At 35.1% G+C, this 25,707-nt stretch overlaps 1 protein-coding gene and 1 pseudogene across 2 annotated transcripts in view; one reads left to right on the top strand and one right to left on the bottom strand.

The window, feature by feature from the left end:
• COL25A1 (collagen type XXV alpha 1 chain) overlaps positions 1–25,707 on the bottom strand; it is a 455,910-nt gene that overhangs the window by 276,024 nt on the left and 154,179 nt on the right. The window lies entirely within an intron of this gene.
• LOC120236136 lies at positions 23,329–24,140 on the top strand (annotated as a pseudogene).

Below are 25,707 nucleotides of genomic sequence, written 5' to 3'. Positions count from 1 at the left end.
TCAATAATAGAAAGATAGTTAGAAAAAATCCCAAAATGCTTAAACACTAAAAAATATTTCTATACTGTATCAATTCAACTGTATGATATTCCAGAAAGGCAAAATTATGGAATTAAAAAAAAAGATCAGTGGGCTTTCCCGTCTGCGCTCGCGGAGAAGCAGGGCTTTCAGAGAGTTATCCCACCTCTAACTGTGGGGCTTTCCTCGGACTGTTGGCCTCGGTCTGGCACTGGACAGTGGAAGTTCCCTCCGGGTTAGGTGGTACCCCAGGGACGCGGTCGGCATCAGGAGGAACCAGTTCCCTGCCCTGAAGTGCCTTGGCTTGTGGGATTGAAAGTTGGGTGGCATCATTAACAACGCACGGAGTGAGGGTGTGAGGCACGGGAGACAGCCCGCCTCCTCTGCGCCTGTGGCACAGGCTACTTCAAGGAAGAAACCTAAAGTGCACATCGTGGAGAGTTCAAAACATCACTACGAGTAGAGAAATAAAACCAAAGTCACAAGAGAGACCAAGGGACACCCTTCAAAGAAGACTTCCTGAACGGCCAGGCCCTGGACAGTGTATGAGCCTCCTTTAATATTAATATAGCAGCACTCACACGGGCAGAACACATCACAAGCTTTTAAAACTAACGAGAAAGAAAGCTAGCCAAAATGACAAAACAGAAGAACTCTCCTCTAAAGAAATTCGAGGGAGAAATAACAGCTAGAGAACTGCTCAAAACCGATCTAAGCAACATAACTGAACAAGAATTTAGAATAATACTCATAAAATTACTCATTGGGCTTCAAAAGGGCTTGGATGACATCCGAGCCATTATTGTTGCAAATACTGATGAACTAAAAAATGCAACACAAAATAAAATGGAGGCGTTGGCTACTGCACGGATTGAAAAGGCAGAAAAAATACGTGAATTAGAAGATACAATTATAGAGAAAGAGGAAGCCGAGAAAAAGAGAGAGAAATTGGTCCAGGAACATGAAAGGAGAGTTCGAAAGCTGAGTGATACAATCAAACGGAAGAATATCCATATCATAGGAATTCCAGAAGGAGAGAGAGAGAAAGGAGCAGAAGGTGTACTTGAACAAATAATACCTGAGAACTTCCCCAACCTGGGAAAGGAAACAGATATTGAAATCCAAGAGGCACAGAGAACTCCCCACAGACGTAAACTGAATCGATCTGCACGACATACAGTGAAACTGGCAAAATACAAGAACAAAGAGAGAATTCTGAAAGCAGTTAGGGATAAAAGGGCCCCAACATACAAAGGGAGACATATCAGGGTAGTAGCAGACCTATCTACTGACACTTGGAAGGCCAGAAAGGAATGGCAGGAAATCTTCAGTGTGATGAACAGGAAAAATATACAGCCAAGAAGCCTTTATCCAGCAAGCCTATCATTCCGAATTGAAGGAGAGATCAAGGTTTATCCCAACAAAAAATGGAGGAATTCATCATCACTAAACCAGCCCTACAAGAGATCCTATGAGGGAAATGTTGCAAGGAACACAAAGTCCCAGAGACACCACTACAAGCATGAATCTAACAGAGAACACAATAACTCTAAACCTGTATTTTTCAATAATAACACTGAATGTAAATGGACTAAATGCTCCAATCAAAAGACAGAGTAGCAGAATGGATTAAAAAGATTAGATCCATCTATTTGCTGTTTACAAGAGACCCATTTTAGACCTGAGGACACATTCAGATTGAAAGTGAGGAGATGGGAAAACATCTATCATGCTACTGGACATCAAAAAGAAAGCTGGAGTAGCCATATTTATATCAGACAAACTGGACTTTATTTTTTATTTTAAAGGCAAAGAAGGGCATTATATAATAATTTCAGGGTCTATCCATCAGGAAGAGCTAACAAGTATAAATGTCTATGCACTGAATTCAGAAACACCCAAATACATAAGACAATCACAAACATCGATAAGAATGTGCTAATAGCCAAATATGGAAAGAGCCTAAGTGTCCAACTGATGAATGGATCAAGAAAATGCAGTTTATATATACAATGGAATACTACATGGCAATGAAAAAGAATGAAATCTGCCATTTGTAGCAACATGGATGGAACTCAAGGGTATTATCCTAAGTGAAATATGTCAGGCAGAGAAAGATACCATGTTTTCACTCATGTGGAACTGGAGAAACTTAACAGGACCATAGGGGAGGGGAAGGGGGAAAACCAGTTGGGAGAGAGGGAGGGAGGCAAACTATGAGAGACTCTTGAATACTGAGAACAAACTGAGGACTGATTGGGGGGAGGGGAAGGGGGCTGTTGGCATGGGGAAGGGCACTTGTTGGGATGAGCACTGGGTGTTATACGGAAACCAACTTGACAATAAACTGTATTAAAAATATATATCAGAAAAAAAAAAAAGATCAGTGGTTGACAAAATTTGGGGTGGGGTTGGGAGATGTATCAAAAGCAGGGCAGAGAGCGTTTTTAAGGCAGTGAAACTACTCTGTCTGATACTATAATGGTGAATACATGTCATTATTCATTTGTCCAAACTCATAGAATTCACATCAAAAATAAACCATAATATAAACATGGGCATTAGGTCCATGTGTCAATGTAGTTTCGTCAGTTGTAACAAATATACATGGTGGGGGATGTAGGTAATGGGGGTGACTATGCATGTGTAGGGGCAGGAAGTATATGGGAAATCTCTGTACCTTCCCCTCAATTCTACTGTGAACTTAAAACTGCTCTTAAAAATAATCTTATTTTTTGAAAAAACACTTCTTAATAATAGATGGATCAAAAATGAAATTACAAGAGAAGTTAAAAAATGTTTCGTACAACATGAAAATAATGATACAACTTATCAAAATACCATATGATTTCATTTATATGCAGAATCTATAAAACAAAAGAAATGAATAAACAAAAAAATACTGAAACAGACTAACAAATACAAAGAACAAGCTGGCAGTTGCCAGAAAGGAGGGGGTGAAGGGATGGGTGAAATAGATGAAGATGATTAATAGGTACAAACTTCCAATTATATTAAATAAGTCACAGGGAAGAAAAGTACAGCAGAGAATATAGTCAATAATATTATAACAACATTGCATGGTGACAGATGTAACACTGCATAATATATAGAGTTGTTGAATCAGTACATTGTACATCTGAAATTAATATAACATTGTATGTAAACTATTCAATGATAAAAATTCTAAACAAACAAACAAACAAATAAACCAATGAGCCTTTTTGGGAATGGATGGAGTGGTTAGTAAAGAGGAGTATAATAGGGCTTCAAAAAATTGTTCTTTAATATTAAAACAGTAACAGTAACAACTATGCAAATGATACAATCAAGGACAATTAACACTCAGCCCTTGTGAGGAAGCTGTAAAGAGTAGTGAAAACTGTAGCAAATTAGAAGCTCATTCTCAGTCATAAAGGGGTAACTGCAACTAAAATAATAAGGATAATGAAACAAAAATTATAAAATTGAAAACAAGAAATCAATATAAAACATCAACAAAACCAAAAGCTGATTCTCTGAAAAGATCATTAAATTGATAAGCCTTTCACTAGACTATGAAAAAAGGAAGACACTAATTAACTTCAGAAATGAGAGAGGGGATATTATTACAGCTATCATGGATAGCTAAAAAGATGATAAATGAACACTAAAAAAAAATTATGTCCAAAAATGTGATAACCTAGATAGAATGGACCAATTCTTTGAAAGATACAATCTACCAAAACTTACTCAAAAAGAAACATTCAATCTGAGTAGGTCTATATCTATTATAGAAACATGGAAAGAGCCTAAGTGTCCATCAATGGACGAATGGATCAAGAAGATGTGGTTTATCTATACTATGGAATATTACATGGCAATGAAAAAGAATGAATCTGGCCATGTGTAGCGTAGCAACATGGATGGACCTTGAGGGTGTTATGCTGAGTGAAATAAGTAAGGCAGAAAAGGACAAATACCATATGTTTGCATGTATAGGAGGATTAGGAGGAACTTAACAGAGGACCATGGGGGAGGAGGGGGGGGAAACAGTGGGGGAGAGGGAGGGAGGCAAACCATGAGAGACTCTTGAATGCTGAGAACAAACTGAGGACTGATGGGTGTGGGGGGGAGGGGGGGAGATGGGCATGGAGGAGGGCACTTGTGGGGATGAGCACTGGGTGTTATATGGAAACCAACTTGACAATAAACTATTTATGTAAAAAAAAAAAAAAAGGAAAAAAAAAAGAAACTGAATAAAAGTAGCCTTCCCAAACAGAAAATGACAAGCCTATATAGGTTCACCAGTGAATTCTACTAAATACTTAAGGAAAAAAATTATACCAATTCTCTACAGTCTTCCAGAAGATAGAAGTAGAAGGCATACTTCCTAACTGATTCTTTGAGGGCAGCAATACCCTAATACCAAAATCAGACAAAGATATTACAAAAAAAGAAAACTCTCATGACCAATATCCTCATGAACATAGATGGAAAAATCCTCAACAAAATATCAGCAAATTGAATCCAACAATGTATAAAATTTAATTATACATCATGGCCAAGTAGGATTTATCTCAGATATAAAAGGCAAGCTCAACTTCTGAAAATCAATTAATGTAATCATCACATTAACTGGCTAAGGAAGAAAAATCAGACAATCATATAAATAGAAGCAGAAAAGCATTTTACAGAATCCAATACCCATTCATGATAAAAATTCTTAGCAAACTAGGAATAGAGGGGAACTTTCTCAACTTGATAAAGAACATCTGCAAACAAACTAACTGATAACATCATACTTAGTGTTGAGAAACTCAAAGTTTCTCTGCTAATACCAGGAAAATGCTGGGTATCTCCTCTCACCACTGCTTTTCAGAATCATATTGGAAGTACTAGCTAATGCAAAAAAGGCTAGAAAATGAAATAAAAGGTATGCAGATTGTGGAGGAGGAAATAAAACTGTTTTTGTTCATAGATAATATGATTTTCTCTGTAGAAAGTCCAAAAGAATCAATAACAACAACAACAAAAAACTCCTGGAACTAATAATCAGTTTAACAATGTTTAAGGATACAAGGTTAATACACAAAAGTCAATTGTGTACCAGCAATGAACAAATGGAATTTGAAATAAAAAACTATTTACCATGTACGTTTGCATCTAAAAAAATTTAAATACTTGGGTATAAATCTAACCAAATATAAGAATCTGCATGAAAATGCAAAACTATGATGAAAAGTAGCAAAGAAGAACTAAATAAATGGAGAGATAATCTATGTTCATGGATTAAAAGACTCAATATTGCCAAGATATCACTTCTTTACAACTTTATCTGTAGATTCAATACAATCCCAATCAAGAACTCAGCAGTGTGTTGTGGATATCAACAAACTGATTCCAAAGTTTATATAGACAGTCAAAAGACCCAAAATAGTGACCTCCATATTAAAAATATGTAAATTGTGTATTAAAAAGTCAGCTGATGAATTTATACTACCCAACCTCAAAACTTACTATAAAGCAACAGTAATCAACACAGTTTGGTATTGGTGAGAGAACAGACAAATAGATCAATGGAGCAGAATAAACAGCCTAGAAATAAACCCACATAAATTTAGTCAACTGATCTTTGACAAAGGAGCAAAGGCAATACAATGGAACAAAGATAGTCTTTTCAACAAATAGTGCAGAAAGAACTGGACATCCACATGCAAAAAAAAAAAAAAAAAAGAATCTAAACCCAGACTCTACACCCTTCATTAAAATTCATTCAAAGTGGATCACATACTGTGCTCGCTTCAGCAGCACATATACAGAGGATCGCAAACTTAAATGTAAAAAGCAAAACTATAAAACTCCTAGAAGATAACATGGGAGAAAACCTAGGTGGCCTTAGATATGGTAATGACTTTATAGATATAACACCAAAGGTACAACCCATGAAAGACATAATTGATAAGCTAGATTCATTAAACTTAAAAACTGATTCTGCAGAAGACAATGTCAAAAGAATAAAAGGAAGCCACAGATTGGGAGAAGATATTTGCAAAAGAGATCTGATAAAGGGTTATTATACAAAATATATAAAGAAGTCTTAAAACCAACAATAAGAAAATGAACAATAAAATTAAAAATGGGCTGAAGACTTGAACAGGCACCTCACCAATGATATACAGATGGTAAGTAAGCATATGAAATTATATGTCAATAGGCAATTGCAAATTAAAACAGCAATGAGATACTACTATACTACCTATTAGGCCAAAATTCATGATTCCAACAACACTAAAAGCTGACAAGGAAGTGGAGCAACAGTAACTCTTGTTCATTGCTAATAGGAATACAAAACGGCATAGCCACTTTGTAATAAAGTTTTGCAGTTTCTTACAAAACTAAAGATATTCTTGCTCTATGATCCAGCAATCCCACTCCTTGGTATTTACTTAAATTAAGGTGAAAACTTATATCCACACAAAAACCTGCACACAGATGTTTATAGATGCTATGTTCATAATTGTCAAAATTTGGAAACATCCAAGATGCCCTTCTGTAGGTGAACTGATAAATTTTGGTACATCCAGACAACAGAATATTATTCAGAGCTAAAAAGAAATGAGTTGTCAAGTCAAGAAAAGACATGGAGAAGACTTAAATGCATGCTAAATAAAAGAAGCCAAATTGAAAAGACTACATATTATATGATTCCAAATATATGACATTTGGGAAAAGGCAAACTATGGAGAAATGAAAAAAAGTGATTTCCAGGATTTAGCAGAGATGGAGGGATGAATAAGCAGAATACAGAGAAGTTTATAGGGCAATGAAATTATTCTGTATGATACTACAATGGTGGATACAAGTCAATATATACTTGTCAGAACCATTAAATGCACAACACCAAGAGTATTGTGAACTCTAACATTAACTATGGACTTTAATTGATAATAATATATCAACATAGGTCCATCAATTGCACCAGATGTACCACTCTGGTGCAGGATATCCATAGTGGGAGGAAATTGTTGTAGGGGGAGTGGTGGAAGAGTGAACAGGGGTATATGAGAAGCCTCTGTATTTTCCACTCAATTTTGCTGTCAACCAAAAACTGCTCTAAGAAATCAAGTCGTCAACTGAAAAAAAAAAATTCAGCAGCAAAAGTAGATAGAATATGAGATATACTCAAGATATTTTGGGAATTAGGAAGGGAATACACTTCTTAAACTGAATAATATATAGAAGCGCCTGGATGGCTCAGTTGGCTTAAGCATCCAACTTCAGCTCAGGTCATAATCTCATAGTCCATGAGTTTGAGCCCCATGCCAGGCTCTGTGCTGACAGCTCAGAGCCTGGAGTCTGCTTCTGATTCTGTGTCTCCCTCTCTCTGCTCTTCCCCCTCTCATGCTCTGTCTCTCTCACTCTCAAAAGTGAATAAATGAATAAATGTTTTAAAAAAACATTGTAATATGTAAGTTATAATCTATAGTAATTTTGATTACAGGACTGAAGTTAAGAATTTCCAATGAACTAAGAGAAAGTATTTATAATTCTAACTGGGAGATATTTGGCTGTGAGTGTATCAAGGATATGAAAATAAAAAGAAATATATATATGGTTTTATACATGCCAAAAAGTATATTTGATACTAAATCTACTGAGCAATGACTTTCCAGGAATAATATGTGAACTATGAATATGGAGAAATATACTTCTTGAATTATTCACATACTTTGACAGCTCTCAAACATAATAAGGTAATTGTAAGAAAAGAGTGTAGAGTAGAAAAGCAGAAGGACTGCAAAGATTTCTAAAAGATATCACCATGTGCTTTTATCTCTATTCATGTTCACATACAGATGATGCAGTTAGTTATCTGCAATTAGCTTCTTTAATAAGAGAAACTAAAATTTGACCACTGCAGACCCTCTAAGGATATGCAAGAAGAATCAAATATTCTTATAATTAAGTCCACTATTTAAGAGCTGTGAGGGGTGCCTGGGTGGCTCAGTCGGTTAAGCGTCCGACTTTGGTTCAGGTCATAATCTTGCTGTTCATGAGTTTGAGCCCTGCATCACGCTCTGTGCTGACAGCCCAGAGCCTGGAGCCTGCTTCAGATTCTGTCTCCGTCTCTCTCTGCCCCTCCCCCACTCATGTTCTGTCTGTCTGTCTCTCTCTCAAAAATAAATAAACATTAAAAAATAAAAAAAGAGTTGTGAAACTTCTTCCCTAAGATCCCAATCATATTTATTTGGTACACTTCAAATGTGGAGAGGAGGATGATGAGTGATGTGCAGGGTATTTAGTCAACTTTTCTCTGTTAACAAGAACTTTAATAAGGATGTCTTCCTTACTCAAAAATGAATCGTAGCTAAGAAAAATAAGGACCCAATATTAGTAGTATTGGATTTAAGTCCCCAAATCACAGACTTTTTGCTATAAATTTAAATCTAGAGATCTTTGCTTAGTAAGGCAAAATTACATCATTCTATTAACTCTGTCCTCTACATGAAAACTTATTTTTCATTGTTTTCACAAGCTGATCCATATTAAACCAAGAAATAAGTTTCTAACACATATTAATAATGTTTATTGAATGAATAAATGATTATTCATTTAAATGAATGAATTTAAAATGAATTTAAAATGAAATTTAGAATGAAAATAGGGCTTAGGTAAACTAATAAATTCATGGAAATATAAAAGTAAAGTATATCAAACTTCTTCCTAACAATACATGCATGTGGTAACATATTTATTTAGGGGCCAAAGATTTAAGAAATAAGGCATTTCACAATTACAAGGAAAAATTTTCTATTGATGATATTGAACTTGAAAACCAAAATTATTTCCCCATTTGTGTAAAGAACCATGATATAATTATTTTAAGGTACTTGATGGGGCCAGCTGTTGTTCTTGGACAAGGGCCCAGGCCCTAAAACCATTATGGATTACTTCTGCCTCCCTAGGATTTCATCTTGAAACCCCTGTATCTCATGATCCTTGCTCACTGCCTCTGACACACAAATGCAAATAAACAGCAAGGCAAGTTTATACAAATCATGGAATAGATATATAAAATCTACATGCTACTTTAACCCACTCTCCCCAGTACCAAATTTATACTGATGATTTTACATTAAAAGTTCAGAGCATGTTCGATTTATGAAGAATGAGAGGGACAAGGGGAAGAGAGAGAGAGAAGAAAGGAAAAGAAAAGAGAAAAAAGGAAAGGAAAGAAAAGAAAAGAAAAAAAGAAACTCACAAAATGCAAAACTAGAAACACAAGAGGGAAATCACTTCTTTCCATGATCATTTTTATCATGCTGTTTCAGGCATTGACATTGGCTTTAAAACATACCAAATCAGCATTTTACTTTGTGCAAGATGGTATGTTTTATAATCTCTGCTCTCTAAACATTAATCAATGTTTAATTTTATGTAAGATAACTACTCAGCTGCTACCCCCTCGTATATTTCTCAGCATTTCATCCTGACTTAAATTAAAGGTTTTAATTAATGTCCTAAGATGTACTTTTAAATTATACCATATAATTATGTGGGCAAAGTACTCAGTGAAGTCTACAAATTATTAGCTATGGTCATCTTCTAAAATAAAAGTTTAAAATATATGATTTTGTGAAATTTTCCATTCTGGCTACAACTTCTCCTTAATGATACACAAACTTTTTATTTTATCTTCTGTCTTATACAACATTTTTGAAAGAAAAATCACATAAAGGAATATGAGCTCACAAAGACAAAAAAACTGAAATGTTTTCTTTATTGTCCTTCCAGAGTCTAATCTTTTATTGCTAGTGGAGAATGAATAATCATAAATAATATCTTTTTTAAAGCTATGTTAACAGTTGAAAAGTAATAAAATTTTCCTTCTCTAGCAATTACCAACAATAAATGCAAAATGGTCCATCTGAATGTGAATTGTCCTAATTCTTAGAAAGGAAGATTTCTACATTTTTACCTAACATCAAAGAAGCAAAACACAGACATATAGCCAAATAATCCAGTTCTACTAATTTTTTAAGTTTATTTATTTTTTAAATATTTATTTACTTGGAGGATAGAGGAAGTGGGGGAGGGGCAGAGAGAGGGCGACAGAGGATCCCAAGTGGTCTCTGCACTGACAGGCTGACAGCAATGAGCTAGATGTGGGGCTTGAACTCATGAACTCCAAGATCATGACCTAAGCTGAAATCAGATGCTCCAGATGCCCCTAAAGTTTATATTTATTTACTTTGAGAGAGAGAGCAAGTGAGCTAGGGAGGGTCAGAAAGAGGGAGAGAATCCCAAGCAGGCTCCACACTGCCAGTATGGAGCCCAATGTAGGGCTCGAACTTACAAAAACACAAACCTGAGCCAAAATCTAAATTTAGACACTTAACCAACTGAGACAGGTGCTCCATCCAGTTCTACTAATTTGTTATCATTTTTAGGTAGAAAAACATAGCAAGAGATAAAAATGTTATTTTTATTCCCCCTTTTACTGTAACTGGGAATTTCTTAATGAATACATTAAACTGTGTTTGATTCTTGGCTGAGTGTTCTGAAAGCTTGGAGTAGTCTATTTATTTATCATATTGTTTAATACTTAGAGAAGTTTTTGAAAACGAAAGCCTCAATTTTCCCCTAGAATAACAACAACAAATTAAGTAGTATTCTGAGATGTAATTCCACCTAACAAGACCCTACTATCCAATAGAACCTATGTCTACAGATGAGAAACTGCTTTCCTATGAGCTATCAAAGGGATGTGTAAATTTAAACTTTATTCCTACTAAGTATGTGAGGAGGGAAGGCAGGTAGCAGACTGATATACCTCAGGGAACAAACTATGATGGTAATTATATCACTAATGATTAGAAGAATTTTTTCAAGACAGTCCCTGTAATCTAGGTAGTCCATTCAATACACAGATTTTTCCCCAGTGAAAGGGAAAATAGCATTCTCAAGAATTAACACTCTAAATTACAGGAGCTTTGTACTAAGTACAGCTGGAAGGGTACTGAACACCCAATATTTCTCAATGGGTATATTTTCATACTCAGTCTAAAGCTGAGACTAAATATTGAGACTAAACTAGGCAATTTCAATACCTCTTCTTAGACAAAGTATTTCTGGAGGGCAAGAAATGAAGTATTTCTGGAATGCCCATCTTTCACTTCATTTTTTACAAAATTATTAATCCTGAAGTTTTTGTTCCTGTAATCATTGTATAAGGTTAGAAGTTGTTAGTAAAGATAATTCAGCATCATCACTATTGTAATCCTCATTGATTTTCAACAATCATTGGAATCATTAATCTGTCTCCATTAAAAAGTAAAATGGGGATGGGGCAACTCTGGTGGGAAGGAGGTGACAGCTGTCCCATTTTCAAAGCCCCAGAAGACTGATAAGACGAAAACTGCAACTGATAGTAGATATAAATTTAGAAGGAATGAGTCACCGTACGTGATTTCAACATCAAATAAACACGTTTGCCATTTTTTTGGTAAGATTACTCATAAGCAATATTTTATGACTTCAAAAATACTGCATATTAACGGTTCCTCCTTGAAGGAAACAAAAAGATGGAACAAAACACACATAATGACTCCAGTTCATATTCCAACAGAAATCTTGTCCTCATTCACTGAGTTCTTATAATTATTTCCTATGTGCTTTGTTATCCAGTAGTATTCGTTTTTAAGAGAATGTATGTATGTAGGAATTTCATTATTTTGCTAATTGAAATGAAAAAAGATATAAAAACTCCAAATTTTTTTTCATAAGTTCTTGTGGCAAACAAGCATCCAAATGAAAAACATATTTCCTTCACAAACATTGACATTCTTTCTGAAACAAGACAAACTGAGCCTTTAGAGGCCAACTTATTTCATTTTATATACACCTTCTTTAAAATTGAAACTTTCAAGGAACCAGAATATATTTGCACACAATGAGATTCAACATCTTAAATTCATTCCTGGTAAAACAAGAAGGTAAAATAACGTTTCCTAACTTGGCCTGCTCTGATTTGAGAAAAGAATTCAAGAATATTTCATTACTATATCACCATGTCCTGTACTGACAATAAAAACAAAACATAATAATGATGTTACAATGTAGCATAAACTCAAACCAATGCATATCTTGAGTTCCAAAATGTAGCAACTCTTCTTGTTTTAAAGACAAAAGAAACTAAACTGTATCATCCATATATTACAGTCTAACACAATGTCTATTGCATTTATTCCAAATATGAGATACAATGACCTGATAACTTTCATTTTAAAAGCTATGGGATCTGTCCTTCTCTGCCTGACTTATGTTTGCATGTATAGGAGGATTAGGAAGAAGTTAACAAAGGACCATGGGGAAGAAGAAGGGGAACAATAGTGAGGGAGAGGGAGGGAGGCAAACCATGAGAGACTCTTGAATGCTGAGAACAAACTGAGGGCAGATGGGGTTGGGGGGAGGGGAAGGGGGGTGATGGGCATGAAGGAGGGCACTTGTGGGGATGAGCACTGGGTGTTATATGGAAACCAACCTGACAATAAACTATTTAAAAATAAATAAATAGATACTTAGATAGATCGATAGATAGATAGATAGATAGATAGATAGATAGATAGATAGATAGATAAAAGCAAGCTATGGGACACTACCAGATACTTCTCTCTTCCTCTCTTTTTTGCATTCTCACTTTCCTGACTCATTTTATCATTCATGAAAGAATGAAATGAGAGCAATAGCAGAAGTGGGGAAAGAGATGAAAATCTTCAAAATACTGAATAAAACTCACTCATGATCGGGCAGAACATTACACTGGTACAGTGTATTATGTCCTCGCCATAAAATGTGTTTTGGTATATGTGAGTAGTAGGACCATGCCTTCATTCCTTAATACGTGCTGCTCAAATTAAACATGTGTGAAGCATAATGACACCTCAGCATTGTTTGCCATAATTTGGTCCAGTATTTTTTCCAAAACTCAAGGAGTGGATTAGTTATTGATGCATAAGTAAATTCTAGTTGAAATAGTAGCTAAAGTAATGCTAAAGTAGAAAAATCCTTGATTTTGGATTCAGATGATGAATCCATCATTTGGATCAATCCAAAGATACAAAAATCATTGATTTTGGATTTATGTGTGTCACATAAACATAGCTCCATTATTTTTTGGTTGGGACATCAGATAAGCTACTCTCTGAGGCTTAGATTCCTCCTCAGTAAAAGGGGAAAACAGTAAGACAGTAAAACCAATCTCAGAGGGCTGGTATGAGGAGTAGAGGACTAAACATCACTCAGTGCTTATGGTAAACAGTAAATGCTAGTTCCTTTTATTTGATATACTATAGTTTTATATCATGTACCTGTGCACAACATGGATCTAGTTAGTAAAGAAATATTATTGAATGTGATGATAGCATGGTGGCCATAATGAGTATGTGAGTAGGGAACAGTGTATATTGATCCTGTCTGCATGAACCATAAACTTAAACACAATTCCCAAACACTAGGTATGGCAATACTCATACTTTATGTGTTGACTGATTTTAAATTTTGTGTTAAAGAAACTTAAAATCAAATTGAAACTGTCAAAAATGATGAAAAATGACAAAATTATTCTCTGAAATGCCTACTCTGAGATCTAGGAGATGTACTATATTCTATTTTTAGCAAATGAGTCCCTAACTCTCCAACGAATATCTCTGCCAGTAAATCATGGTGAGAACTTGGCATTACAGTCAGCTCTATGAAAATGATGTATGGCTTTTTTGTGCCCAAAACACACTTGAATACCTACAGCTAAGTCCTTAGCTTTGGCCAAGGAACATCACACTAGCTTGAGAGTTAAGCTAGTCCTGGGAACTGATTCTGATGAGGCTATTATCTTACTGGACATCTTAAAGTAGGTTAATGACAACGTTCACGTTAGACTTAAACAAGGGCTTATAGTAGGTTCACTGAAGAAACCTTACAATGGTGATTTCAGAGGACAGTCTGCTATCCAATCACTCAAGTGTCCTTTGAAGAAGATAGAATTGAAGAAGTTTATATACAAGGTCCTTTCTGGCTTGTCTGCCAGAGACCAGTATTCCTTTTAGAGCTTGTGAAATCATGGTAAGAATCATGTGCTGTAACAATGCATAAAACTGGGACCAGGAGGAACAGGGGATTTCCAAACTGGGGAGATGATAAAACTGATTCCAAGCCTGAAGAGTATGATTCAATAGGTCCAAGGGGGCTGGAGACGTACAACTTATGAAAGTTCTTCAGGTGATTCTGATGTACAACTAAGTTTGGGAATAAGTGAAATAAGTTATGCTCTTCTTTTTCCCTTGTCTGTTTTGTTTTTAACTGTGATAAAATATGCATAACCTAAACCTTACAGTCTTAACAATTTTTGAAGTCTATAGTTCAGTTGTATTAAATACATTCACATGTTTGTGTAAATGTCACCACCCTCTATTTCCAGGTCTCTTTTCATCTTGCAAAACTGAAACTCTGTACCCATTAAACAATAACTCCCCATCCCCCTTATTCAGTTGTATCTTAATATATCAAACAATCTCTATAACTTTTCTGTAATTTTTCACTCAAATCCCAATTACAATTTGCAAATGTAACATATAAAATAACTTCTCATTCTTCAAAACAAAAATAAATAAATAAATGCTCTATAAAGATAACACAGAAATGTTCAGAGAGGACAATATGATTAACGTAGGCAAAATATGAGTTAAGTGGTGATTATATGATGTGATGGCACTGGAACTTGGGCCACACTGGGTTTTGATTTATGAAATTGGTCCCATTCCCTTGGCAGATGTCAGATGCTATCTTTTCACCTACACAATGTGACAGCAGTTCTGCTACTAAACCACATTATCTTTCCATTCCTGCTGAACTGTCATATTGAAATAATAAGTTATAGGAGATTATATAGACTTGGCTAAGGGTAGTAAGCCCTTCAGAGAAAGTATAGTTTGTCCCTCTCTCCCGCAAAAACAAAGTTGTTTACAAATAAAAGAACTGTGGAGTTTTGAGATAACAGAAAATTCAAGCAATTAATTGTTAATTAAACCCATCTGTCCACAAAACATAGACACATTAATGAGTAAAATTTCTCAAAACTATCGAGACTAAGCTAGGTCCTACTGATGAGGACAATTAAAGTGAAAAAAAAAAACAGGAGTATTTAAATATGAATTCTGTTTCAACCAGCATTTATTTATATAATATTATGTAGTTCTCTATACTATAAGAGACAGTAAAAGGTTACACAAAATACATAGGAAGTCCCTGCTCTCCAGATATTTAATATTTAGTTGAGAAAACAGAGCATACACTAAAAATAATAGTAATAAAAGTAGTAAAGATAAATAATAATACAAGTCCATAAATAGATGTCAAAATATATGGCACAGAAAAGTAAGAACTCAGGCTAGAAAGACAGAAATATAAGATGGAGTGATCATTCAGGTATGATATCCAGGAGGTGGAAATTGTGTTGGATGCTAACAGATGAACATTATTTCTATAGCTGAAATGATGAAGAAGAGAAGCAAACATGAAAATAAGCTTTGGCAAAGTTATAGACATGAGAAATTAGTATGTCAGGTTCAAGCAAATAAGAAGGAAAATCTGGCATGCATTGATGGACTTAATTTAAAGACCCATGGGGGGAAATGTTGGTGGCTTCAATGGGGTTAATATATGGGCAAAGATGCACGGCAAAGGAAACAACCCACAAAACTAATAGGCAACCAATGGAATGGGAAAAGATAGTTGCAAACAACATATCAGATAAAGGGTTGATATCCAGAATCTATAAGGAACTCACCAAACTCCACACCTGAAAAACAAACAACCCAGTAAAGAGATGGGCAGAAGATATGAACAGACACTTCTCCAAAGAGGACATCCAGATGGCCAAGAAACACATGAAACGATGCTCAGCATCCCTCATCAGGGAAATACAAATCAAAACCACACTGAGATACCACCTCACGCCAGTCAGAGTGGCTCAAATGAGCAAATCAAAGAACTCTAGATGCTGGCGAGGATGTGGAGAAACGGGCACCCTCTTACACTGTTGGTGGGAATGTAAATTGGCGCAGCCCCTCTGGAAAACAGTGTGGCGGTTCCTCAAAAAATTAACACTAGAACTCCCCTATGACCCTGCAATAGCACTGCTAGGAATTTACCCAAGGGATACAGAAATGCTGATGCATAGGAGCACATGTACCCCAATGTTCATAGCAGCACTCTCCACAATAGCTAAAACATGGAAAGAGCCTAAGTGTCCATCAACGGACGAATGGATCCAGAAGATGTGGTTTATCTATACCATGGAATACTACATGGCAATGAGAAACAATGAAATCTGGCCATTGTAGCAACATGGATGGACCTTGAGGGTGTTATGCTGAGCGAAATAAGTCAGGCAGAGAAGGACAAATATCCTATGTTTGCACGTATAGGAGGATTAGGAGGAACTTAACTGAGGAACAAGGGGGAGAAGAAGGGGGGAAATGGTGGGGGAGGGGGAGAGAGGCAAACCATGAGAGACTCTTGAATGCTGACAAAAACTGAAAACTGATGGATGTAGGGGGCGAGGGGGCATGGGCATGGAGGAGGACACATGTGGGGATGAGCACTGGGTGTTATGTGGAAACTAATTTGACAATAAACTATATTTGTAAAAAAAAATATATATATATGGGCAAAGAAAACTAACCTTAAAAACTAATTGGAAATATTTGACCTTTGTCCTGTATGCCAGTGGTCATCAACATCTTTGATCATGCACTCCTCTCAATTTTGAACCTGCACTTATAATACATATTTATTTATAAATTATGTACTACTGAACCATTAGTCTGTTATTCATATATTAAAAATATATTTTTAAGGAATGATATAAAAAGAAATAAAATGATTTTAATTACCTTGCTAATTATAGTAGTTTCATAGCATCATTATTTAATATACTCCAAGGCACAATATCTACTAGGAATGAGTTTCAGCATAATGGTAGTGAATGAAGATTCATACTTCTAACAATTTTATTTCAAATTATTGGGCAATATGATCTACTTAGACAATCATATTTAACCTATATGACAAGCTCTTACAAGGACATATCACATCACTGTTTTACGCCTGAAACTAATGTAACATTGGGTGTCAACTATACCCAAAAAAAGAGAAAGATATAAAAAAAAAGGTGGTTCTGCCATTTTTGAAGACTTAGTATGAAAGAATGAAAAAATCTCAAGAGCGATGTTTTTCTTGATTGTTACAGAGAATATTTTAGACATGTGAATTAAATAAATATATCATTAAAAGAAATTTCACCAATTTCTTTTTACTTTTTTTAACTGTAGCTATTAGAAAAATTTTAAATTGCACTTGTGATGAGCACTGGGTGTTGTATATGATGAGTCACTAAATTCTATACCTGAAACTAATATTACATTGTATGTTAATTAAATGGACTTGAAACTATAAAAAGATAAATAATAACACTAATAATAATAAAACAACACACAATAAAAAAAGAAAATTTTAAATTGTATATGTACTTAACATTGTATTTCCATTAGACAGTGCTACTCTAAATAATGAAATCACTGAAATGTAAAAGATGATTGAAAATAAGATTATTCTAAATAAGGTGCACCAGGGTGGCTCAGTCCATTAAGCATCCAACTTCAGCTCAGGTTATGATCTCAAAGTTTGTGGGTTCGAGTCCTGCATCAGGCTCTGTACTAACAGCTCAGAGCCTGCAGCCTGCTTCAGATTTTCTGCATCTCCCTCTCTCTCTCTCTCTGCCCTCCCTCAACCCTCCCTCAAGAAAAAATAAACATTTTTTAAAAAGATTATTCTAAATAAAGTTTTAAATACACTGCTGTATTCACTGCCTGATTTCGTCAGATTATCTTTGGTAGGATACATGCTTTGGTTTTTATACCACGTATTTTACAGATATTCAATAAAAATATACAAGGGAAAAAGATGAGAGGAGTCTATGAGCATGGTACAGGAAAACGAAAGATACATTATCAAGGTACTGCCAACCAGGGCAATAAAATCTTTCGTCTTATACATCATTATCTAGATGTAATTTGTATTCAGGAAAGAAAGAGTAGGATGTACATGGACAGGCAGGGCAGCACATACCAAGCCAAATCCATCACAGAAAGCAGCCTTCCTTCACCTTCACTCCTACCAGGAACTCATCCCAGTGCACGTGGATAGTGACAACCCATGGCCAGACACCCTACTGTGTCAGATGGGAAGCATGAGCCACTGGTGGACAATGTCAGCACACTTGCCAATGACACCACTTAATGGAAGACCGAGAGACGGTGATGCTCCCAGGTCTCCCCTAGCTGCCAAGCTACCATGGAGGCAGGTAGGAAGGAGCTCTATCCTTTGATAGAGATGAAGATTGCTAATTAAGTTCATCATAAGTAAATATGGAGATTCATGGTGCTGCAAAGTGCCAGTGATTAAAATTAATGTTAAAATTTTAAATATTAGATTTGAAAAAGAAAAAAGAACAGGGGTAGAGGGATAGTCACAAATGCATCAATAAACAATGTCACAGAGGGACTGGTTGGTGCTCACTCAAGCATCTCAGACAGGGAAAGCCATTAAACTTTAAATAGCTTAGAGTCATATGTGTGTGTATATGTGTGTGTATATATACATATTCATATACATGCACATATGTGTGTATATATATAATCAAGTATATATAATACATAAGACACACACAGAAACAGACAGACAGACAGACACACACGCAATCTGTTCCAGATTCTCAAGAAAAAGGCTATTTCCAGCACCTTTGAAGAATTTTTCTTGGAACCAAATACTGCCAGATTGGTTATGATTAGTAAATATGAAATAAGGGTCTGATCTCAGATTTGCTTTTACCCACTTTTATAACTGACACTATATAAAAAGATTTTAATTTAAATTAAAAATCAAAAGTTGTTTAGTAAGTTGATTCAACAACATTTTAAATGAACTATATTGCAACATTAATTTAATCATAGAATCTATTTTTTAAAGTAAAAAGGAAAAATTTCAATTATCTATTAGGAAAACATATTAAACCCAAATAAAAGTTTTGATGGAATGTGTTTTCTGGGGTTATGCATTATCCTCTGAAAATAAAGAATTAATGATACAGATTTTTTTTCATTTTTAGGAGGTATGAGTGAAAAAGATAATTTTCAAAGCTTCTTTTAATAATGTAATTTTTTAAACTTTCTAAAGTCTGACATAACTTTGTGGAAATATGCTCTGGTTTTTTTTCCACTTGCAAATACTGAATAGTAGTATTTATAGTTGTGAGAATTAATTCATGGTGATATAATATGGCACAAAATAAGTATAGTTTTACATATTCATTTACATTTTTCCTAATAAAATACTTGATTTTTGGATCTGATTTTTTCCTCCTGAAAATGACTGTATTCATTGTTTATAAAGATAACTTTAAATATAGAGTCCATTTACAACATTAATTAGAACAGCATCTATTCCCATTAGACTGGTGCTATGGGCCTATCAACAAACAGGTTTATTCTACGTTCTTAATTTCAAAGATAAGACAGAATTCTTCTTTTTCTTTTTTCTTAATTCTTCTCTTGCTTATCATGATATTTTGTATGGAATAAATGTAAGGAAATGAATTTTACAATTTTGTTTGTGCAATTCTTGAAATAATAATACATTTTGTAGTTATATGTTATTAAAGGAAGGTTTGCTGCTGTGATGCAATAGTATTAAAATTTTAACTGAAATGCTAGATCCTATTTTAATATAACTTTTCACTATTGTCCAATGCTGTCCAATATTTACTTACAATTTACATTTTTTGAACAACCCACCTAATATGTACGTGCCCATGAAGAAATGTTGGAGGAAGAAATATCCATACTACAAATTAAGAATAATTAGCAGAGATTCGATTATTCACCAATAAAGGATCTAATTTGTTCAATGTTTATCAGGAAAGTCCCTTCTCCTAATCAAAAATGTTCATGTAACTATCAATGGTTATTATATTAACTTGTATTAACAAATTAATGTAAGATCTATGGAGGTATGAATTTACTACCTTTTTAAAAAATGTATTACTATAGTCCTCAAAGTGCAGAATGGTGGTTGACACACAGTAGGAACATTGCTTAAATCTGTTGTTACCCTTTTCTTCAATTAACAGTTATGAAAATATAGAGATACTATATAGACATCAGAGATAAAGATAAATAAGGCATGGTCTACAGCCTCAAAAATTCTCATTCAATGGAATGAAAATAAAAAACAGATGATATCAGTGAACTGTGGCAAGTGCAGTAATTTTGATTTTCACAAAACTCTATCTGCAGATATTGAATATATCTTGGGGGGGGGGACTGTGGGTAAAGGAATGGGGGCATGAAACATTTTTTGTAAGAAACAAGTATTAAATGATAAGCAACTGTCAACCAAATAAAGAACAAAGGAAAGAGCACCTCAGACAAAGGGAAGAACAAAGAGGAAAAAAGAATGCAATGCTCAGAAATGACAAATTCCACATGGCTGTGGATTACATGAAAGCAGAGAATTGGAAAGGGAGACAGAGGCCAGATCATAGAACTTGTTTTTGTTTTCTTATGGGTAACACTTCTAAAAGTGTTAAGTAGGAGATGATAGGTTTTTATATTAGACAATTACTCTGACAATTATGTAAAAGATAGATTAGACTGGAGGTGAAATAGTGTTCCAGCTGTCAGGTACAGAACTGATAAAGGCTTGAACTAAAACAGTAACATCTGCAAGCAAAAGAGAATCATATTCCCACAATGCTTTGGGCAGCAATTCTCCATTCTAGGAATCTCTTAAAACCATGTAGAGGCCTGGCCCCTTCACCCCCTCTAAGGATTTCCCCTAAGGAGTGTACTCCCCTTCTTCAATGAGAATTACTGATACTGTGATCTATTATTAATGAAGTCTATAAGTGTATCATAGTTCCCAGATGTCTAGGGAAGAAGAAGTTTGAGAACCACATATTTAGAAGGTAAGATAGCCTAGACTTAACAATCAAATAATTGCATAAAGGAATGGATGATGGAAAAGAAGGAATCTAGAATCATTGCATGAACTGGATGGATGATAGAACCACCAACTGAGATGGGCAAGAAGGTACAGAGAGGAAGCAAATTTAGAGTCTGAGATGCTTATGAAACATCTAGGTGGGAAGGTCAACAGAAATTGGAAATGAAAGCCTGAGACTTGGAGAGGTCTGAGCTGGAGATTTGAAGTCATCAGAACACAGATGGCAGATAAAATGCAAGAAAAAAATCTCTTGTAGACCAAGATGAGGAGCTCAAGAAGACAGATGTGAAGAAACTACCCCAAAAAAAATGTGAACAAGGAATAGAACAAGGAGTGGGAGATGGAGAACCACCAACAAGAGAGTGGTATCTTGAAACTCCCTCGAAAAGAGAGTTTTCAAGGAAAGGTGACAGGGCACCTGGGTGGCTCAGTCTGTTAAATGTCCAACTCTTGGTTTCAGCTCAGGTCATGATATTATAATTTCATGGGTCCAAGCCCCGCATCAGGCTCTGCACTGGCAGCACGGGGCCTACTTGGAATTCTCTGTCTCCTTCTCTCTTTACCCCTCCCCCACTTGCTCTCTCTCAAAATAAATTAATTAAATTAAAAAAAAAAAAGAGGTGACAGTCGGAGTGAAATACAGTAGAAAATTTCAATGACATAAGCACCTGGAGCTCCCTGCTATTGGTAGTAAGCTGGGATTGGACAATTTTGTCAGAAGAAAGTCCATGAAGACATGGAAGTAGAAGACAAGTTACATCGAATTGAGGAGTGGGTATGAAGTGAGGAAATGAACAGACTCTCTTTGATTAATTTGTCCTTGCTGCACTGCTTCACTGTATATACTCACTAAAAAGAATTTGTTCTTCTCAAGTGAAAAAATTTTACCATGCTCATGAATTGCAATAATAAATATTGTTAAAATATCCTTTCTACCCAATACAATCTACAGATTCAGTGCAATCTCTATCAGAATACCAATAACATTTTTTTTACAGAAACTAGAAAAAATATTCCTTAAGTTTGAATGAAACCACAAAAGACACTGAATAGCCAAAGCAATCTTGATTTTTTTGATATTGCTTTGCAATATCACAATCCCAGATTTCAAGACATACTACAAAGTTGTACTAATAAAAACAGTATGGTACTTGCACAAAAACAGACACATAGATCAATGAAACAGAATAGAGAGGCCAGAAAGAAACTCATGCAGATATGTTCAATTAATCTACAATGAATAGGCAAGAATACACAATGGAGAAAAGACAGTGTCTTCAACAAATGGTGTTGGGAAAACAAGACAGCTACATGCAAAAGAATGAAACTGGACTACTTTCTTATACAGTACACAAAAATAAACTCAAAATGGATCAAAGGTCTAAATGTGAAACCTGAAACCATAAACCTCCTAAAAAACACAGTAATCTCTTGGACATCAGCCTCAGAAAAATTTTTCTAGATATGCATCCTGAGGAAAGGGAAATAAAAGCAAAAATAAACTTTTGTGATTACATCAAGCTACAACAGTTTTGCACAGCAAATAATACCATCAACAAAACTAAAAGACAATGTACTGCATAGGAGAAGATATTTGCAAAATGACATCTGATAAAATGTGAGTATCCAATATATATAATGAACTTATATAATGAAACACACACACACACACACACACACACACACACACACACAAAACCCCACCAAACAATCCAATTAAAAATGGGCAGAATACATGAACAGCCATTTCTCCAAAGAAGACATACAGATGGCCAATAGATACATGAAAAGATGCTCAATATCAGTCATCACCAAGGAAATGTAAATCAAAATCATAATGAGATATCACCTCACACTTTTTATAATGGCTAATATCAAAACACAAGAAACAACAAGGGCTAGCAAGGATGTTGAAAAAGAGGATTCCTTGTGCACTCTTGGTAGGAATGCAAACTGGTGCAACCACTGTGGACAACAGTATAAAATTTCCACAAAAAAATTAAAAATAGAAATACCATATGATCCAGTAATTCCACTACTGGGTATTTATCCAAAGAATATGAAAATACTAATTTGAAAAGATATATATGCCCCTATGTTTATTGCAGCATTACTTACAATAGCCAATTATAGAAGCAGCCTGTGTCCATCAATAAATGAATGGATAAAAAGATGTGGTATATACCTTTTGGCTTCCTGAGCAGCGCTATGGCAGTTGGCAAGAACAAGCACCTTACAAAAGGTGGCAAAAAGGGAGCCAAGAAGAAAGTGGTTGATCCATTTTCAAAGAAAGATTGGTATGATGTAAAAGCACTGGCAATGTTTAATATAAGAAATATGGGAAAAACACTAGTCACGAGAACTCAAGGAACCAAAATCACATCTGATGGCCTCAAGGGTTGTGTGTTTGAAGTAAGCCTTGCTGAACTGCAGAATGATGAAGTTGCATTTAGGAAATTCAAGCTGATTACTGAAGATGTTCAGGGCAAAAACTGCTTGACTAATTTCCATGGCATGGATCTTACCCGGGACAAAATGTGCTCCATGGTCAAAAAATGGCAGACCATGATGGAGGCTCATGTTGATGTCAAGACTACCGATGGGTATTTGCTTCATCTTTTTTGTGTCGGTTTTACTAAAAAAACGTAACAATCAGATTCAAAGGACCTCTTATGCTCAGCACCAGCAGGTCCGCCAAATTCGGAAAAAGATGATGGAAATCATGACCCGAGAGGTGCAGACAAATGACTTGAAAGAAGTGCTCAACAAATTTATTCCAGACAGCATTGGAAAAGACATAGAAAAAGCTTGCCAGTCTATTTATCAACTCCATGATGTCTTTGTTAGAAAAGTAAAATGCTTAAGAAGCCCAACTTTGAATTGGGAAAGCTCATGGAGCTTCATGGTGAAGGTAGTAGTTCTGGAAAAGCTACTGGGGATGAGACCGGTGCTAAAGTTGAACGAGTTGATGGATATGAGCCACCAGTCCAAGAATCTGTTTAAAATTCAGACATTTAATGGCAATAAATAAAAAATCTTATTTGTTATGTTTAAAAAAAAAAAGATGTGGTACATATATACAATATAACATTATTCAATCATAAAAGAGAATGAAATCTTGCCATTTGCAAAGACATGGATGGATCTAGAGAGTATAATGCTAAGTGAAACAAGTCAGTCAAAGAAAGACAAATACCATATGATTTCACTCATATGTGGAATTTAGGAAACCAAATAAATGAACAAAGAAAAAAAGAAACCAAGAATCAGTCTCTTAACTATAGAGAACAAACTGGTGGTTACCAGAGTAGAGATGGGTGGGGAATGGGTAAAATAGGTGAAGAGAATTAAGAGTTCATTCATCATGATGAGTACTGAGTAATGTATAGGATTGCTGAATCCCTACACTGTACACCTGAAACTAATATAACACTGTATGTTAACTATAGTGGAATTAAAATTAAAAACAAAAATAAATAAAAATAATAAGTTATGGAGATGGAAAGTACAGTGTAGGGAATACAGTCAAAATATTATAATAATGTTTTTAGTGACAGATGGCGGCTACACTTGCGGTGAGCAGTGAATACTGTATAGAATTGTTGAATCACCTGAAACTAATATAACATTGAATGTCAACTATACTTCAATAATAATCATAATAATTTGTTCTTCTCATTTTTAGAGTACAGAGAAATGCAGAATCCATAAAGTTGCCCCAATTGTCAAGACAAAAAATACAATTTTGTCCACATTTCCAACACAAAAATTTTAATGCCACCTTTGACTACATGTGGGTTGAAAGAAAATATAATATACCATTCTCAAGTTCAATTTTTTTTTATCATTCTTAATGTAACCCACTATTAACTATCAAAACAAGTGAGGGCAGTTAAACTGAAAACAGGGACTGGTTTGTACCAAATAATTGCAGTTTCACTTAATCTTTTTCTTAATCTTATTCTCTAGACTCCAAATTCAGTCTGCAACACAGGTTCACATATTTAGTCATAAGAATGAAAAGAGAAAAAATAAAGTTATATAAAACAGAAATCTTGCCTTTTTCCCCCAAAGTAACAAATCTGAGACCTGGTTCAACAAAATGTACTTGGAGGCAGTTACATCTAGTGGCTCTCTGATAGATTCATAGGTATCAGGCCATAAGCCTGTTGATCATACTGACCACATCTCATGTATATTGATATTCATTTAGCCACTCATTCAACAAATATAAACAATTTAAAAAGCAATAACCTTAAAGTTTGATATATCTAAAATTGTGGAATAAGCAAGAGTTTTTACTCTAATTTGGGGACATGAGGAAGAATAGAAAATGCTTCCCAAGGAAATGACACTGAAGCTGAAATCTATGGGACACATGCGTTAGCCAAGTGAAGAGGAGAATTCTGGAGGCAAAAGAGAGTGTAGAGCAATTCAGGAACTGAAAAAAGTTTGATTTGGCTGTGAAGATATCCTACTTGTGTAGCCTTCAGCCCTGGAAAAGGGGCTGAATTATTGCCCCACTCCTAATGAAGAGTATACAGCAAAAGTGATGGGCTGTTTGTTGTATGATTAGGTTATAAAAAG

Source organism: Hyaena hyaena, unplaced genomic scaffold (genome assembly GCF_003009895.1).
Source record: "Hyaena hyaena isolate Hyena2069 unplaced genomic scaffold, ASM300989v1 scaffold_146, whole genome shotgun sequence".
Taxonomy (NCBI): Eukaryota; Metazoa; Chordata; class Mammalia; order Carnivora; family Hyaenidae; genus Hyaena; species Hyaena hyaena.
This window is presented reverse-complemented; position numbering and strand designations above follow the sequence as displayed.